This window comes from Octodon degus, unplaced genomic scaffold, assembly GCF_000260255.1.
Source record: "Octodon degus isolate 3935 unplaced genomic scaffold, OctDeg1.0 scaffold00008, whole genome shotgun sequence".
Classification (NCBI taxonomy): domain Eukaryota; kingdom Metazoa; phylum Chordata; class Mammalia; order Rodentia; family Octodontidae; genus Octodon; species Octodon degus.
Genome location: NW_004524584.1, coordinates 5483673 through 5492713, shown reverse-complemented (window position 1 = coordinate 5492713; position 9041 = coordinate 5483673). Strand labels below are relative to the sequence as shown.

Below are 9041 nucleotides of genomic sequence, written 5' to 3'. Positions count from 1 at the left end.
CTCTTAATAAATAGAGTGATTTTTTCTAATGGTGTTTGTAAATAGGATATCATGTCTTCATCTTGTACAGCAATTAACCACTAGGAAGCATGTATGCAATGTGTTAATTATTTAAACTGTCCTACCAATTTGATTTGAAACTGTCTCATTGCTATTTGTTTATCAATAAAATTATGGGAAATAAAAAATAGTTTGCTGGCCCCAACCCCATAGCCTCTGATTCAGTAGGTCTGGGGTAGCCCAAATTCCTCTGTGATGCCAAACCTGCTGGCAAGACATTCGATCCCTGAGTGCTCCAGTCCATTTTCCTTGGTTGGGAGAGGAAATTTACTATAGCAGTAAATTTGCTTTGCAGGGTCTACAGCTCCTGGTTTGTGGAGTCCTCTGCTCTTGACCAGAAACACTGCAGTGTCTCATTCAAGAGTATGGCCTCAGAGTCTGGCTACAGTGTTTAATCCCTTTGTGCTCTAGTACCCCATTGATTGAAAGGAAGCTAACAAGGACTTACTGATAGTACCATTGTTAAGATTAGATATATTAAAACATGCAGCATGCAAGAAGTCCCTAGTACATACTTAGTGCTCAAAAGTATTTATAAGATATGATTGAAAATATAATGAATATTTAAATTTTTTAAAGTAGAGTAAAAGACACATTGCCATTGATGCTTCTCAAACTACTCCCTCTCACTTTGAATATATTTATCTCATAATACCACTTCTTGAAGCAGTTCTGAACGTGATCTTTCATGAGTGTCTTTAGATGGTTATTATTATTATTACCCCAACGTGTTTACCTTTCAATTCAGTTTACCTTTCATGATAATTTTTTACTTTGAGGAAGAGGCAAAAGTTACACAATAAGTGGCTGAGGGAGAACACAGGATGTTTTTATGAGCCCATCTTTCTATTGCATAACACTTAGCAGCAGCATTCCTATATTTTGTTTATCATGTCTTGTAAAGATGTTCACAAAAGGGGACTTCCAAAACTACTCCAGACAATGACAAGAACAATTGGATGCATGCCTTTGAAGCAAAGGGGAGCATTTAAAGTGGATTAATGGTAATATTTCTTTTACTGTAATAAATTGCTTTTATGTTAAACATTCACCATGTATTTTGATGACACCCTTGTATACAGTTACAAATTTATAAAATTATAATTAATTATAATGAATAAATAGCCATAATTACAAGAAAAGTAGTTATTTTTAATTACTTTATATTCCTTACCTCCAGAGTTCAGACCCTAATGCTTGCCAGCCTGTGTGGAATGATAAATGGAAAGATCACCTACTTTACTATTCATATTCTGAATCAATTTGTCCTCTTTTCCCCACTCCACCTGCTAAAGAAACTGGAGGTGCTTTTAATGAACTGGCATGATTCTCACAAAATAGTCTGTCAGTCATGCCTAAGCAGAGAAGCATCTCTTAGAAGTAAGTGAACACAACTCCTAAAGTTGAAAACAATTTTATACAGTCCTAAAATCAAATATAATCATATAACACTGAATCGAATTATCCCATGCTTCTCCACTACCTTAAAAATAAACACCAGGGCTGGAGAGATAGCTCAGTGGTCTAAGCCTCTGCCTTGCAAGCACAAAGACCCAGTTCCATCACTAGTACTGCATGCTATGTCAGCCCCATGCTCAGCCAGCCACCAAAAACAGGTATAGTGCGCACACCTGTAATCCCAGCTCTGGGGAGGCTGACACAGGAGGATCACTCTGAGTCAGAGCTGCATAGCGAGACCCTGTATCAAATAAATAAATAAATAAATAAATAAATAAATAAATAAATATCAACTATTTTAATCATGATTTAATAGGTCCTTAAGGGGCCCCCTTTTCAGTTTTTCATTCCATCATGAACCTTTTAGACTTTTTCCAAAAACAGTCTTATGAAGTCACAGTACTTTTGCCTCTATTATTTCCTTTGCCTGGCTGCCCCTCTCCATGCTTGCACATTCAGTGAATTTATTTCTATGATTCACTTGGTTCCCTCTGCCTCAGAACTCCAAGGCCTACTGCTGCTACATCACTCAGGAGCAGCTGCTCACCCCTTCTCTATGTCATCTCCCTGCTACAAAATCCACAGCTGTGCTAAAGAATGCCCAGAGTAACACCTTCTAGTCACAGCCCATTTCCACTGCTAAACTGTGACCCAAACCAAAGCTGGAACTATGAGTTGGCCATCTTTAACCCCCACACCAAGCACCAGCCTCACCCCATATTAGAGGCTCTATTGTGAAGGTTGGTTACTGTGGATGATAGCTTTCTGTGCTAGTTGCTGCATACTGGGTCATAGTGCAATTGTCTAAACAGTCTGGACCAATGAACTATAAAATGGACCATTGTCCATTTCTATATTCAGTCTCTTAGGTCTCAATTCACAACATCTCCTTCTGGAAGCTTCCCCATCCCCTAGACCAGGGAAGATCTACCTGTGATGTATTCCTAGTGCTCCTTGCACTTCTCACAAACTTGATGGCCTTTGCCCAATAAACTAGAAACTCCACAAAGATAGGTTCTATATTTTTATTCAGTTCTCTCTTTTCAGTTTAACATGCAGCAAGTGTTCAAAAATTATTACATAAATGGATAGGTGAATGTTTCAATGGATATTGGACTTTTGCATGCTGAGTAGTGTTCTCCCATTTCCCAAATGGTAAGTTTCCTGGACCTTCTGTAAAGAGTAGCTGCAGGCATGAGTTCTGTACTGTTTCTGACTGCGGAGGCATTATGGAGTTCCAACAGAGCCATTCACCCAGCAAAAGAAGGTTCCATTCTAGCTGGAGCAAGCAAAGATGTGAGTTGTTTCAAGGTTAGTCAGTTTTCTACTCATGGGTCCAACATATCTGAGATCTGACATCTGTCTCCAAGTCTCATCTTGAGCTATATTTCCTCCTAAGCATGAATCACTGACAATATCTGCAAAATATTCCACTGGGTTCTGGAGTTGCCCATTTAGCAAGAAGATTACTTGTGCTGAAGTTCTGGCATAAACCTGCCAGCTGTAACATATCTTGCTGGTCTGACCCAGTGATGACCCACAGTACTCCATGTCTGGGCTGTTTTCTTTTATTTTCCATCCTCTGAAGATTGTCAGAATTCTGCCTGGCTAAGCAATAAATCCATCTTTTCAGGGATCAATTGCACTGACTTTCTGCAAAAGCTGGAAATCCAATTAACTGCAAAATAAATAAAAAATGAAAAATACACTGAAGCTGTGGTGTAAGTCAGCTAGGAAATGTTCTGAACCTTAAAATAAACAAGGAGAAATTTCAACTTCATTTGTCTTCTTTTCCTTTTTATAAACCATGTTATTGATAAATTTAGCCTTGGTTCCAATTTCGTCTTAGCCACAATTTGCTCAAGCATGGATCTGCTGGGATGGCTAGTTCTGTGCTAATTATACCCTGCAGGCATCTCTAGAGAGAAGCCAACTCGGCTAGGATTACCTTGCTACCATATGTAAAATTTTAGGCCCTCTCTCCCTTCATCTTTTTACACCACATGTGTTCTTAAAGGAGCATAAATCTGCTCTAACAGTCTGTAGGAAATATGAGTTATTTTGGCTTTCTGGGACATTTTGAAAAGGACAGAGTTTCATCAATTGCATCAGTTGGCTGAGTAAAAGGCTTCATGTCTCACTGCTACTGAGGCCTATAGGGCTGGAGCCACCACACCTGGAGCCTAAGAGCCCTGGACACCCTCCCTATGCTGGAGATGGAGGCAAGGGCCTCATGGCATTGAGCCTCATGCCTAGCTGCACCCCTGGACCTCCCTTAAAAGGGTCCCACATGGACCTGAAAGCACCACACACCCTGATGAGATCACATAAGAACAAACCCACAAAGGGACTAAAAAAAATGTCCACATGAGCTGTCATATGTAAGTAGAACACATATTTACCTCCTATGGGTGTCCCAGGGAGGACAGTCCAGGGTTGAGATCTTATTTACCTCCTGGGAGAGCCGAGAACAGCACAGCAGCTGGGAGATTTCCTGGCTATGGTTTAGTTTAGGATGGGTTCTGCCTCATACTCCTACAACTTCAGATAGTCTCAAGCTGCTCTGGCTTTCACAGTCCCTGTGTGTAATAAAAAGGCTGAAATAGAAGCTCCGAAGGTCCTTCCAAAGGTTTCAATGCTTGCAATTCAGTGTTTGATGAACAAGATCACCTTTTTCTTTTAAAGAGATAGGTGAAGACTACTCTGTATTTATAAGGTATAACCTAAATCTTATACCCTTCCTCTTCCTATGCTCTGTCCAAGTCCTCACTGAACTAGCCGTTCCTGAGTCACAAGTATCACACAAACACCGCGCGTTGGTCAGTTGATGCCATCATGGAAAATAGAAAAAATGTCTGCTGTCTCTCAACATTTTTATCAGGAAAGTAAAATGATACAGTGTTACTTAAAATTCAACTTACCTCAAAATACTCCTCAGATAAATAAAAATAAGAGTGAGAATAACCCTCTCCCAGCCTTCAAAACATATCCATATGGACAATTTTCAATTCAAGTCACAAGTTATCTGCTATCCTTGGCTGGCCATTGATTTGGTTTTACTAAAAATATTACTTCATTTTCTAAACTTATTTTCAAAATTCTATTTACTCAAAAATAAAACTAAAAGAAAGCAAAGAGAATTCTAGGAAACTGTAACCATGGAAGATACAGTCATTACTAACTAGAGGATCTTCCATAATAATAAATGCGCTGACATAGGGAACAGAAAATACACAGAAGCTATGAGAGTTCCTGAAGTCTACATGGAGAGAGTAGATTTATTCAAGAAGAGTTTAGCCTCATTGCAACAAGAATAAATTCACCCTTTTAGCCAGGGAGATAGCTTAATGGCATAAGCACCTGCTTGTCAAACGCAAGGTCCTGAGTTTGATCCCTGGTACCAAAAAAAATTTTAAAAATTCACCCTTTTAGCTTCAACACTTGTAGCTATACTACTGATTAAATCATTGACTCAACAGCTATTTCTTGGATTCTAAGTCTACACCAGGAACTGTGCATAACACTAGAAAAATAACAAAGAACTCAACAGCCAAAGCCTTAACCAGTAAGTTGATAGAAAGTGATACACAACTCTTTCTCATCTTGCAAGATGGCAGGTGAAAAAACGGAGAAGCCAGACACTAAAGAGAAGAAACTTGAAGCCAAGAAGGCTGCTGCCAGTGATAATGGTAAAAAGGGTAAGGTGAAGGCAAAAAAAGTCCAAGAAGAGGCAACCCTACTGCAGCCAAAATCCTGTCCTGGTTAGAGGAATTGGTAAATCCTCCTGATCTGCTATGTATTCCAGAAAGGCTTTGTACAAGAGAAAGTACACAGCTGCTAAATCAAAGGTTGAGAAGAAAAAGAAGGAGAAAGTTCTTGCTACGATCACAAAACCAGTCAGTGGAGACAAGAATGGAGGTGCTCGGGTGGTTAAGCCTCAAAAAATGCCTAGATATTACCCTACTGAAGATGTACTCTGAAAGCTTTTAAGCCACAGCAAGAAACCCTTCAGTCAGCATGTGAGGAAACTTTGAGCTAGCATCACTCCCAGCACCATCTTGATCATCTTCACAGGACATCACAGAGGCAAGAGAGTGGTCTTCCTGAAGCAGTTGGCCAGCGGCTTGCCACTTATGACTGGGCCTCTTAGTCTTATTCATGTTCCTCTATGAAGAACATACCACAAATTTGTCATTTGATATCAGCAGAGTGAAAATCCCCAAACACCTCACTGATGCTTACTTCAAGAAGAAGAAGCTGCAGAAACCCGGACAACAGGAGAGTGAGATCTTTGACCCCAAGAAAAGGAGATACCAGATTTCAGAGCAGCACAAGGTGGATCAGAAAGTGGTGGACTCACAGACTTTAGCAAACACCAAAGCTGTTTCTCAGCTCTGGGGCTACCTGCGATCCATTTTTGCTCTGACAAGTGGAATTTATTCTCATAAATTAGTGTTCAAAATTTCTGAGAACCTAATTAAATAATTGATACATTTTAAAAAAGAAAGAAAATGATACACATATCCGCAGGTCATGGAAACAATGGGTTAATTCCCTGAGAAGCAATCAGTTATTCAGCATAGTGCAGCCAAATGTTTTGTTAACCTATGACTGTATCTTTCTATTTTCATCTAGCGATGTTGGCTCAAGAAGGCTGAAGATGCCTGAGGCTCTTATCTTTCGAATCCTTCTTTCTTCTCTGAGGCAGGTAGTTACAAGTACCAAATAAGTTTCTATTCTCACTGTGGGGTTTTTTAGTTTAAAACTGTTTATTGATCAATAAAAAAGTAGAAAATCACAAAGTCATTGCCTGAGGAAACTGTACTAGTAATTTTACAGCAGGCTAGATAGTAAGAAAAGATTACAAATGTTAGTAGGTGGGAGACCCAGCTCTTGCGAAAAACAAGTCAATTCTAACAAAAAAGAATTCACGGGTGACCTTGGAGAGCCTGAACAAGGTCAGTGGCAGAGTGAATATGATCTTACTGGTTCTATTCCCTGTCTGTTTACTAGTTCTAGAAAAAAAAATTGAACAGACATCATATGTATTCCCATATGTTGAAAATAAGCACTGTACAAAACAGATGAAAGTCCTCAAAGGAATGCAAAAGAGAATTTACATAACATTTTAAGATAGTTATTTTTTAAAATAGGACTATCACTAGGACATATTGTTGCCACTGTAACTATTTATATTAATAACTCTGAATAACCAAACAAGTCTTTTTGTAAGCTCAGAGACATAGGAGTATGCTGGCATTGCTCATTCATACTTCCACTAATCATTTCTTGTGTCTGCTCAACTGGGATGTGCATATCTAGAGGAAAAACACTGCCATGTCTTTGTTTCAAACAATCACCCTAACTTCATCTAAGAACACTGATTCCAATCTAGTCAGTACCTTTCTCTCCATCCACTTGCCTTTATTTCTCCTTAATCTTCTTTTTATTCCTATTATATCCCATAAAAATAGCTGAGATCAAATATTTTCAATGTCTTCCTTGGTCTGTTTGTACCCTCACCTATTTCTCCTTAGGTCACTATATCTATCATCTATCTATCTATCTATCTATCTATCTATATATATATATATATCCTTCAACTCATCTGTAACTTACTAAATGAAGCCCCAATCTTGATATCCCTTCTGTCATCCTTGTTTACTTTAACACACAAAGGTATCAACTTCAATTTTATCAGTGCCCTTTCAGGGAGAGGCAATGTGTTATGGCCCTAAATAGTCATGCCATAAGTCTTGGTTTAAAGAGTCCTAAAGAATAATAGAGAAGTGAAGAACTACACAAACAGTCACCACAGACAGGGGTCTTGCTTATTCTCAAGTGATCTATCATTTTCATATTCATGATAAGGATCTCGGTCTTTAGCCTTGAAACCCAGGAAGTATGTATCACCTCTCAGATTTGATCATATTATGGCTTAAGAGGTAAGTCCAAGGGGTCGAAGTGCAGTGGGTTCAGCCTGCAGAGACACTGAGGCTGGCCAGAGGGCACCCACTGACAGGACAGAAAAAAGTTGATTGCAAACAAGACCACATTGCAGCCAACATAGACCAAGCAGTCCGTGAAACCACGAGAGACCAGGTCTCATGGCTTCTTATCCAAGCTCAGAACTGCATGGTGATCGGAGGCTCTGGGTTCCTGGGCCAGCACATGGTGGAGCAGCAGCTGGCCAGAGGCTACAGCATCTATGTGTTCAACGTCTACCAAGGCTTTGATAATCCATTTGTGTGCTTCTTTCTCAGCGACCTCTGCAGCTAAAAGGACCTGTGTCTGGCTCTGGTAGGCGCAAGCACTATTTTCCACTACACGTCACCCTCACCATCCAGTAACAAGGAGCTCTTTTATAGAGTGAACTTATTTGGTACTGAGAATGTCACTGACACTTTCAGAAAGGCCAGAGTTCAGAAACTCGTTTTAACCAGCAGTACCAGGGTTGTCTTTGAGAGCATTGACATCAAAAATGGAACCTAGGACCTGCCCTGTGCCATAAAGCCTATCAACTACTACACAGAGACTAAGGTCTTACAGGAGAAAACCATGCTGGGTGCCAATGATTCTGAGCGTAATTTCTTCACCACAGCTATCTGGCCCAGGGCATCTTTGGCCCAAGGGACCCTCAGTTAGTCTCCATCCTCATTAAGGCAGTAAGAAAGGGCAAGATAAAGTTTGTAATTGGAAATGCAGAAAATCTAGTGGACTTCAGCTTCTTGGAGAATGTGGTCCATTGACACATCCTGGCTGCAGAGCTCCTCTCCCAAGATGTGGCCCTGGGAAAGAAGGCATTTTACATCACCAATGATGAGCCCAAACCTTTCTGGGCCTTCCTGTCCCACATCCTGAGAGGTTTGAAGTTTGAGCCCCCCAAGTACCACATCCTCTACTGGGTGACCTACTACCTGACCTTCCTGCTGTCACTGCTAGTGATGCTGGTCAGTCCCTTCCTCCAAATCCAGCCTACTTTCAAGCCCATGTGTGTTGCACTAGTGGGCACATTCCACTACTACAGCTGCGAGTAAGCCAAGAAGCTGATAGACTACCAACCTCTGGTCAGCATGGACAAGGTGGTGGAGAGAACCATGTGTAGCTTTCACCACCTGCAGAAGGTCAAGTGAGACCCTGAGAGCAGCTAAGGGTACTTGCCCTGCCCAGGAACCCTCCCCTTGCACTGAACCATTAATGGATTGCTTCTGAGCCTATACTCCTTGCAAGTTCAATGAGAGCATGCCTTGCCCCCTCTGTGACCACAGGGATCATGGGACAGTAACAGGCATTTCTTCCTTCTTGGCATAAGATTGGGATTCCTTAAAGGGAATAACTTTGGGTTCTGTTATTTTGTTCTCTCTCTCTCTCTCTCTCTCTCTCTCTCTCTCTCTCTCTCTCTCTCTGTATCTGTGTCTCTGTCTCTCTCTCTGTCTCTCTGTCTCTGTCTCTGTCTCTGTCTGTCTCTGTCTGTCTCTGTCTCTTTCTGTCTCTCTCTCTCTGTCTCTCTCTCTCTGACTCTC

At 40.7% G+C, this 9041-nt stretch overlaps 1 pseudogene; it reads left to right on the top strand.

The window, feature by feature from the left end:
* The window catches only part of LOC101592599, a 14573-nt pseudogene extending 5922 nt beyond the window's left edge, over positions 1-8651 (top strand).
* The last annotated feature ends 390 nt before the right edge of the window (positions 8652-9041 follow it).